This window comes from Stylophora pistillata, chromosome 1 (assembly GCF_964205215.1).
Source record: "Stylophora pistillata chromosome 1, jaStyPist1.2, whole genome shotgun sequence".
Lineage (NCBI taxonomy): Eukaryota > Metazoa > Cnidaria > Anthozoa > Scleractinia > Pocilloporidae > Stylophora > Stylophora pistillata.
Window position 1 is genome coordinate 52,062,850 of NC_142519.1, and position 11,263 is coordinate 52,074,112.

The 11,263-nt window shown below is 38.4% G+C and overlaps 1 pseudogene; it reads right to left on the reverse strand.

Moving 5' to 3' along the window:
• Window positions 1–1,143: 1,143 nt before the first annotated feature.
• Window positions 1,144–6,893, reverse strand: LOC148743024 (adiponectin receptor protein 2-like; annotated as a pseudogene).
• Between the last annotated feature and the right edge of the window lie 4,370 nt (window positions 6,894–11,263).

Consider the following 11,263-nt stretch of genomic DNA (forward strand, 5'->3'; position numbering starts at 1 on the left):
ACCAAAACGAATAGAGTTTGCGTCCGTGCGCAAGAAACCAATGCACTACACAAAAACATTGCATTTCTACCACAACGTTGTACATACACGGACAACAATACAAAAAATTGGGATTTCTCATCCGCAGAAAGTCTTGAACATGTGCAAGTGGACGCAGCCTAGAGATATGGGGGAAGTTTTCCCCGAAAATTTACCATATTTTTGCATGTTATTTGTGAGGTTGCAGTCGGAGCCCCATCGCTTCGGCTCCGCCGCCCTTGATTTACCGTGAGTTACACTTAACTTGTCATTCTCTTGTTCCGGTGTGTGCGTATTGGCGGATAAAAAGTAAACTAAATGTGAAGAAAGACATTCTTCACCTTCAAAAGTATAGTTCTAAATAACAATGTAAACAGATTCAATAAAATTGACATCAAATAGACATGCTTCATATGGGTTCCCCTTCCACAGTGACCAGTTAAAATACAAAAACGTTACGAGGATCTACAGACTCGCTCAAAATAAAGCTTCGCTTGATTATTTTATCATAATAAGAATTCAATATGAAATTGTCCCAAATCGTCGAAAAAGGAATGAATAATACTCTATAAATAGCCAGAGCAACTTCGACATGTTACCCCACGTATCATAGGCGATTTGTAAAATCATTTAGCAGAGAAATCCAGCAATTGGGAAGGAAGATATATACAAGCTCGAAAGCCTTCAGGATCCTGCGCACGAGAAATGCGCAAGCCTAACGCCCCTATAGTGGCGTTATACAAAATCGCCTTTGTATCCTCTTCACACTATATCAATAATACTTAGATGCAAAAATTGAACTCGACTCTCTATTCAAGCTGTTCTTTCGCACGCATCACTTCAAACTGAGTTGTGCAGTGTCTTCCCTGATGTTAATAGTTACTGGAACTTTTCACTCAAACACTTTTCCATTGATTTGCTCTTAAATGAGCTCAAAATGTATTTGCGCTCGCTGAGCGTGAAGACGGTTTGGAGAGACCTTTAGGCGACGTTCTACGACTATAACCCAGACCTCCTCTTAAAACAACAAGGCACCCTAGTACTCGTACGTGTTCTTGACATTTCTTCTTCCTCTCATAGCAAGATATGTGCACTTCCGAATGGAAAGAATGATTCTGACAAAGCTCAACTTTCGCATGAAGGTCCCTTTTCAAATCTGTACTGTGCCATCTGACAAATTCCTTACAAATGAACAAACGCGGCCAGGACAAGCAAATGGAAGATCTGGCGGCTCTGAAACTGAATATAAAGTAGAGGAGTAACGGTTTGTAAAGAAACTGTGGTGCTGCGTTGGTAGGAGGTATTACAAGATTTGATTTTGTCAGCTGAGTTGATCATGTGAATCAGTCATTGTTTTCAAAGCTTACATTTCGAGCGCAAGTCAGTAAAAATAAATTTCAAGAATTAATAGGTAGACTTAAAGCCGTAAGGGCAGGACTTCGGTGAGTTATCTAAACTATCTATCGTAGAAGAATTATTAGACATAATTCTAATACAAATATGATTTCTTGGTTATGTTTAGCAACCGAACTTCCAGTGCGCGGTTGAGTTAAACCTGACGAAAGACAAAGAGCCCAAGAAACATTTAACAAAACTGATGATAAGAGCCGCAAAGGCTTGCTTACCCAGATGTCACACTTGCCGGGAAAAAATCTCTCAGGAATTCGAGTGGCCCACGTAACGACACTTGCAGTGTAGAGTAGACACATCAGAGCGACTTAGGCGCCTGCAGCTTGCCGGTACGCTAAAGTTACTCCATACAAACATATGAGATGTATTACAGGAATAGATCCACAGCAGCCAAATCAAAGCATTCAGTACCTGAAACGAAAATTTCATGCGAAATCAAATTATGTTTCCATTGTACATACCTAGTGCGCATGACTAGCGCGCAGCCAGCTTAACAAAATGGCGGAATATTCTTTCTGAGATGAGCTCTCCAGTGATGCAAATTGTCATTTTATTGTAAAGAGATATGAATAAGAATCGGGAATAAATCTTCGAAAACAGTAATTGAGTACTTGCTGGTACATACAAAATTATGGTTTTATCTGAAACTGAAGTGAGAATGAGTATGAAATAATTATATAAAAGAGCCAAAGGACACTTTTTCTTTGTAGTTCAAGTCTGCATAACATTGTATATCAAAGATTTTCAATGCAGGTTTCATTTTCAGAGAAAGATCAAGTCATACATAGAAGAGGCTCTATTGTATATCAAAGATTTTCAATGCAGGTTTCATTTTCAGAGAAAGATCAAGACCTACATAGAAGAGGCTCTATTGTATATGAAAGATTTTCAATGCAGGTTTCATTTTCAGAGAAAGATCAAGTCATACATAGAAGAGGCTCTATTGTATATCAAAGATTTTCAATGCAGGTTTCATTTTCAGAGAAAGATCAAGACCTACATAGAAGAGGCTCTATTGTATATGAAAGATTTTCAATGCAGGTTTCATTTTCAGAGAAAGATCAAGTCCTACATAGAAGAGGCTCTATTCGCTGTTGTACATACCTAGTGCGCATGAATAAGGCTCTATTCGCTGTTCTTCAGGCACTGTATCTGTGCTCAATCGCATGCGCATGCGCCTCCAGAAATATTTTATGAATGTATCATCATTTTTGTTATATAATACCGTCGCTGTGACACTCTCTTTTCAAATAAATACAATAAGGTTTGCCAATTAAAAGTGATTTTCGAAAGAATTTCATTAGTTTATATGTTTTACAAAAAAAAAGAAAGAAATAGCTTGCCGCAATGTGAAACATTAGGCACCACTCGCATAGCCAACCAGTCTATATTGATAAGACCTGATAGCTTTATTCAATCCTCATCCAATCAGATGGAAAACTAAAACAAACGCGGCGTTTTCCCGCGCTTTAAGCAGTTTGCGGGTATTTACTTTGAACTCTTATTGGCCACTGATAATGTAAACCTTTGTTTTGATTGGTCGCTGAGATTATTATTATTTATCCTTTTGTTTTTGGACACTTAATTGAAAACTGCTATATTAATTGAGTTTTGAACGACAAATTTACCTGCTCTAAATATTCAGTAATGGAGCGCACTGAATTTGTCCCATACGGAAACAATGATGCAGATCACACCAAGAGAACAGATCATTGACATGTATACACTCTTCAAAACTCTTGAATGGTAGAAACCATAATATAACGGAGGTAGAAATGATCCCATGATAAATATTGCTCTCCCTGCGTAATGGAGCCTTGAAAATCAAATGGAACAAAGCACATCAACATTTGATCAAACGAATTTATATACAGCTCGCACAAATACGGGTCGGACAAAGGGAATTCGTTGAAAAACAAATAAGACAGAATTCCAACAAGACTAGAGGCAATGAATAAATGAATTTTATATATTCATTGTATCTGATTTATCATCACGGGTTTATTACGAATCAACTTAACGGCCTGCTCCCAGTTGGCTTGTTAGCTCAATTGGTAGAGCGCTGCACTAGTATCGCAGAGGTCAGTGGTTCGAATCCCGTACAGGCCTGATTTTTTTCAGGTCTGATTTTCGCTATTGCATAAATAGCGCTATCTACTGCGAAGGATCGTGCATCATACGAACACTAGAAGAATTCGGAAAACAATCAGGTCATGTATTCCAAATACGGCTCGCACAGAGGGAATTCGTTTAAAAACAAATAAGACAGAATTCCAACAACACTAGAAGCATTTGGAAAACAATCAGGTCATGTATTCCAAAACAGCCTATGAATGTCAAGAGTTTTACTAAAGATGATCAAGCCGTAGCAAACGAATTGAACAAGTTCTTTAGCTCGGTTGTGAAATCTACGATAGAAAAAAATCAACTTCTCGCTAACAAATTTAATTACACACCCGCTCCGGACACCTTCATTCCGAGAAACTAAGCAACTTCAGAACAGTTTTCTTTCACCACGGGGGAATGCTCTCAGGTTACAGACATTGTTAATTCAATACCTAACAACAAAGCTCCAGGAATTGACAAAGTACCACTTCGTGTAATTAAAGAGAGTTTGCCGCAGACCATCGCTCCTTGTATCACCTCCATCATTAATGCCTCTCTTGAAAATGGTTTTTTTCCAGCTTCTTGGAAAATTTCCGAAGTTTAGCCAATTCTCAACAATGGAGATCACGAAGAAGCTAACAACTATAGACCAATATCGCTGCTCCCAATACTCTCTAAGATATGCGAAAGAGCGGCATTAAATCAGCTGTCTTCATATTTAACTACTAATCAAAGAATATCAGCGAAACAAAGCGGCAACAAAAAATGGCATTCAACTGAAACAGCACTGATCTCTACTACTGATTTTATTCCTCGCGCTATCAACCAGAAAAAAAATCACTGCAATCGTATATCTTGATATGAGTAAAGCCTTTGACACTATCAACCACGTGATTCTTCTAAAGAAACTAAAGGACTTTGGTTTATCATCTTCTGCACTTCAATGGTCGAAAGCTGTCTTTCTCAAAGAAGACAAGCAGCCCGCATCAACTCTGTATTATCTGATAGATTACCAGTAGTCAGTGGTGTACCGCAAGGGAGTGTACTAGGAGCATTATTATTTATCATCAGCATTTATGTAAACAACCTGCCAAACATCTGTCAGGATGGTTCAACTGAATGCTATGTGGATGACACAAAGCTTCTATTATCCTTTAGTGCGAATGATTCTATTCAAGCTATAGAAAGAGTGAACTCTGCTCTGCAACGGATACGCGGTTGGTGTTTCGACAATTGCTTAATGCTTAATCCTGAGAGGACTAAACTGATGGTCTTTGGCAGTCGAAGAATGTCTCTTAAAGTACCAGACTTTAAATTGTCCCTGCTTGGAAAGGAAATCATCCCAGCTCAAACAGTCAGAGACCTTGGTGTTACTTTCGATCCCAGACTATCCTTTGACAATCATATCTCTGCGACTGTCTCATCTTGCATGTGGAAACTATCCCAACTAAGCCGCATTAGATTCGCTTTGAACAAAGATCTGCTTGAAACTATAATTAACGCTGTTGTTTTTAGTAAGATGTACTACTGTTCGTCAGTATGGTTGTCCATATCAGCTTGTAATGTTCATAAGCTACAATATGTTCAAAATTTTGCCGTCCGAATTATTTGCAATGTAAAGAAGTATGATCATATTTCTTCCACATTAAGGAATCTACGCTGGCTACCGGTAAAAACAATCCTGTACTATCGTGATGCTACCTTATCATTTAAATGTATAACGGGCCAAGCGCCTGAATATTTGACATTCGAGCTGGTAACAAGAGGCAGCGTATCTGGGCGTATAACGAGGAACTTTCGACAACTCAACATTCCCCCTTTTAAAACTACAACAGGTCAGAGGACCTTTTATTATAGAAGTGTAGCCATCTGGAATAAACTTGACCCAAGACTCAAACTATATGAAAAACCAGCTTCTTTTAAGAGAGCTTTGAAAAGGTATGTCCTGAGTGACTCTTTATTTAAATAAGCATTCTATTTTTAAGTTATAAGTAATTTATGTTGTATATAACGGGTTATTAGTTAGTTTTGTATGTATAGTGCCAAGTATCTAAATTATATAATTGTTCACTGAAAAGCCCCAGACCAGAATGTGTTCAATGAAATGTATGTATGCATATATGTAGTTTCGTAAGTACATCATCTTACACTTTCTCGTAGAAACTAAGGGAGGAAATGGCTCACTAGCTGGACAGGGTAACTAACTAACAACTGATTTGTAGACCGGTCAAACAGCGGGTTGACCATGTAGACTGCTAAATAATCACCTGGCTGAAAAGCTGAGTAAATGATAGTATAACTTGCTTACTGACAGAAGGGCTGACTGACTTTAAGACTGACTGACTGGCTTACTCACTGACTGGTTGATTGACCGACTGGTTGACTGACTGACGGACTGATTGACCGACTGACTGACTGTCTGACTGACTGATTGACTGACTGGTTGACTGACTGACTGACTGACTGACTAATTGATTGACTGACTGACTATGTTACTGACTGACTCGCCGACCGACTGAAAACGAGATTTTGTTTGACCGATTCGTTAACTGATTGAATGACTGACTAACTGCTGTCAGACGGAGATTGACTGACTGACTGACCGAGCCGAATGAGTGGTTGAAAATAATTTTTTTCGCTCATCTCCTTTAACGTTCGTTTTATTAAAGAAACGCGGATATAATCGAGACTCCATTAAGACAAGATCTACGAATGAACCCAGTTCAAGCCTCCGAGTGACTGCGCCATTCCTCAGCGTGGAAAAATATGACATTTTAAGTTACAGAAATACAGGCAACCTTACCTTCGAAAAATGATCTTGGGGACCGTCTTTGCCGGAATGGCGGTAAACAGGGTGAAAAATCCAGGAAACTCCCAAACACGAGATTGCGCCAACAAAGAAGCAGCTAAAGACAAGTTTCTCGGGCCAGTCTCCAGGGAATGGATTAGCGACAGTGACGGGTCGCACAAGCATGTACGATGTAATACACACAAACACAATAAAACCAATCAAATGAGTCCAAATATTTATTACCCGTTTCACTGTGAAGTTTAAAGATACTCTTAAAGCTGTATCTAAAACATGACATCGATGGTCTGTGGAAACTGGATGAAAATTAACTTCCGCAAGGCCAGTCTGGTAGTTCAGAATGGGACAGAAGGTGTTTTTCATTATGATATACCAACTCTGACTCATGGCGAAATGATTTCTTCCTCTGCAACACCATTCCTAGTCTCTTGTGAATTTTCTTTTGCAGCGTTTTCCTTTCTTTCATGTCTTTGAGAAGTACCAGTCATGTTTTTTCAACAATATAAGCCTCCTTTGAGCTCGTAAATGAGTACGATCCAACAGACAAAACCTAATTCTGCCCAGTAGGCAAACATCAAATGAATACCTACAACGCCGGTTTAAGAAATCTAAACAGTACTGACTATAGATCATCGTAGTCACCAGCTTCTCGCGTGAATTTATGCAAAATACGATTCTATGTGCTATTCTTTTACCCAGTAATTCAAACCTGTCCTTAATTCTAAAACAATGATTTCTTGAATTAGCTTATCAAACGGAAACGCATGGTTAAAATCACGTTATCTCAACAATGCTAATGATTAACTCCATAGAAAATATTGTCTCTAATGACGCTATAAAATTACCTTCAGCTTAAGGATGTAAACTTTTCTCTCTTAATTTAATGAATCAGCGTTTGGCATAAAAGTAAAGTCTCAAGAGAAAGTGTAAAGTTCAGTTATTCGAACGACTCAGAGATGTGTTGCAAAACAATTCGATTTATAATACCATTCAGTGTTGTGATAAAGATTATCCTCAAGCTGTCACTTAATTGACTAAATCATCAACCCGGATATAAAAAATCTCCCTATTATCTTTCCGTGTGTAGTTGAATTACCTTTATTTAGCAGTTTGTCGACTCAGTTCACTGATGCTTGTCTGTACTGCGGTTCAAATTTATAAGAATTATATTGCTCCTTACGCTTTCATTTGAGCATTTGAAGGATAAAGACATTTTCCGAGCATGTAAGACCTTAAGTTTATGTTGATTTCCTTTCTTGATTTCATCGCTTCTGACTGTTAACCGACAACGGAAAGATTGCCCGGTCTTACCGGAGTCTTAATCTTTTCAGAACCATAGACAATGTTCAATAAATCATTCAAACGCATTACTAAGCGGTACGGATATTTTCATTCTTATGGTTTTCAAGGCTTTGAAAACAAAACTTACGCTTCAAATCCGGATAAATCTTTCACGGACTCTAACAACTTCAGAAAGGTAATAACTTTGAACATATCCTTAGTTTTTATAAGATATCCTTACTTATCGCTTGGCTGTAATAAGAAATTATTAAATTTAAGCCTCCCCTTTGGGTTATTGAGGAAAAATACACAAACAGTGTGGCGATAAAGTTTGGTGTAACTGAACCTGCGTCTCATTACCACAGACTAACCAAGCGATTAAAGTCCTCCTTATTTTGTGCCTATTTTTTTCCCAACCCGGCAATAAAAGATTTTGCGAAAAAGAGAAGAGAAAGCAGTCCACCACTTTCTCGTATTTTGATATTTCCATAATATTTTTCTTTTAATTTCCTCCAAAAGAAAAGAAAAACATTAATATTGAATTTAGTACCACCTTACGAAACATTATCAGTTCCTTTTGTGGTTTCACAGGAGCTGGTTCCCAAAGCAACATGAAGAACCACCGTAATTACATCAACAGTCTTTCGCAGAAAAATTTGAATATTCCATGTCAAACACTAAAGGCCCACTTTTTCTAGTCAGTTCATTGTATTTCTCCACCATTCAATCGGCGTTCCAGAGATCTCAGTTTGCTTCTTGGTGAAGTGGGATGATTGGTATAATGTTAGAATCGATTCATCAACGAGGTCGAGAATCCAGTTAAGACCAAACAGCCTTATTGGCCTAGCAAACCCAGTGCAGGTTTAGTGAGTCCCTTCAGGTCGGGACAGCATCAAATAACACCCATGCACGTATTGCGGGCGCACAGTAAGCTCGCTCCGCGAGTTGCTGTTGCAGTCAGCTGTATTATAATCGGACTCTTTCCGAGTTCTCAAACTTCACACTTTCTAATTTTGGGATTTATCTGCATGAGAATTGAAAGTCATTTATATCTCAAAGGCTTCACAATTGTAATCAATTTAGAACAGAAGCCTGGTCACAAGGTATCCCGGCCCGAAAACGACTAAACTTCTTCTCCTGGTTGGACATTAGTAAAACATATTTGAAAGAAAATTTAGTTGATCCAAATATCGCCCGGATTATTTCATTTTGACGAGAATATTGTCTTCCAATGCACGAGTTTATATATTTTGCCTGGCTTAAGTGTCAACTAATTTCGTTGTATTAATATTTCTTGCTTTCATATCCAGCTTTAAACTTGACTCTCCCCAGCGTGTATTGAGCTCATGCAGGAGCAGTCATCACCCGAGTTTTGTTTTCGAAAACATTACTTTGACTCCAGGTTTATCTTTCTCTAAGTTTACAAAGAAGGCAAGAAGTGGCCTTATGTCTTCAATCGGTGAGGGTGAACTTTCTATAGGAAGAAACGTTTTGGGACATTTTGTATGTACTACCTAGGTAAATCGATTTTTCTTTGATCAGTGCTTCACTGAGTGAATCATTCAGCTGAATATTAGTAACGGCTGGAAACGTTTTTGTCTGTGTAGAATACTTGTAGGCTCCTCGATTTTTTCCTTACTCTGATTATGAATAGCTTCCTGGAAATTAACTGATTAAGTTAAGTTAGGCTCTCTCTTCACTCGCATTTTGAGATTTTTGCCACCTCGGTGTCAGCCATTAATCATTAGGAAGCTTTAGCAACGACGACGGCGACGGCAAAGAGAACGGCAGAAAACAATAGGCTTAATGAGCAAAAACAATCGCCCTGCACGTCCGTTTAACATTTTGGTACATTTCTTTGCCGTTCTCGGCAAAACAACAACCTGAAATAACCAAACTTTAGGTTTTCTCGAGAACGTGAGCGCGCCAGGGCTAATTTTTCTTTCTTTCTCCTTACTTTAACGCGCCGTTCGTAGTGATATAGTCCCTGAATAGTTCGCCAGCATTTTCCAAGTGCAACACATCAGAATAACCTCGAAAGAGTTACAAATTTTTGTATCCATTATTGTCGTGAAATATATTATTTTTCCCCGCGCTAACACTGACCGCTCGCGCGGAAAAAAAAAAAATTCTTGCGAAGCGATTTGCTGACGCTATCAACGTGCACTATCGGGATTTTGAGCACGCTTACGTATATTGAATTTGATTGCGCGGCTCTGCTAGCTATGTTCTAAATTCAACTAGGCACAGCTAGTTTACATCGGCTTTAGTGTGTCATCTCTTGCTCATCGATTTTATTATTTTCTGTTCATGTCATATTTTAAATATTTCATGATTTCCACTGTGAGCTTTTACTTATCAATTATGTGATTACTTATTTCATACATTGCTAATTTTGAGGGCCTCACTGAAATCCACTATGGCGAACTGGGCTCCCTCTTAAAATATTTTCTAATAATAATTATAATGATGTACACCGTGAGTATATACCGTGGTTAAGCCATTGTAACCGGCGGTCAGAACAATCAGTGCAAGTGTGGTGTGATCAAAATGTTCTCATCCGCCAAAAGCAGACTAGGCATGCTTTTAATGAAGTTTTGGACAGCTTTGATGAGCAGTGAAACAGTTTGCTGAAGAACAAGGCACGAATAATTTAAAGAAGAACGCTTATATGAGGTGAATAAACTGATACGAATGATCTTAGCCAGACCCAACAATAAACGTTTTCTAAGCCCAAGCAATTATTTAAAATTATCTTTACTGTTAAATAGTGATACAGTGCGTCTCGTGCATTTCATTTATCGCGTAGATACATGGAGAAAAACAGCCTCGTAACCCTGCCACCGGATCAGTTTTAAGGCTTGTCCAAATATGAACGAGATGGCGGAAGGAAATTATACCTAACCGTACTAGTAAAAATTCTTGACCTCACGCGAGATATCTGATCATCTGTAATCAATGTTCATTAGCGGCTGTCGTATTATTTGGTTAATTTAAATTTTGTGTTAGGGGATGTGGGATTGCGAAAAAAAAGAACACATACTTGAGGAATAAGTAATTCTAAGTTATAAGTTGAATTGTATCACATGTGTAGCGTGACACAAAAAGTGACTTATTCCTTCACCCTTGTTCTGCTTAAGGTTTCGTTGAATTACTCAAACTAGTTTGCCTTGGCTGGCTTAGATTCAGACACCTTAGGCTTGGAGGTTACCAGAGTCACGTATGACGTTGCTCGAGTTTGAAGTTGCTATTATATCCAAGATAGCAACTGCCAACTCTGATCTCATTGGCATGATGTCACATGACAGAAAAAAAAGACAACCATTAAAAGGATGTAGCAATTCTTTCCCATATATGAATCAGCGCGTACTCATACTCGGATTAAGCGAGGCAACCGCTAACTGCCATTACCCAATCGTTTTAAGTAGTCCCAAGCAGTGAGGTATTTTCAATCTCCTTTTTGGTGTCACATAATTTATAAAGATATTTTTTTACAATAAGACGCGGAAGAGGTAATAAAGCTATTAGAAGTTCTTTTTGCAATGGAAGTTTGCTTCTAGAGTTTTATGTACTTGAAGTAATAATGATCTGTCTTCTTTGTCGTTCAAGGGCTGTTTAGGAGAACAATATTCAGTACCC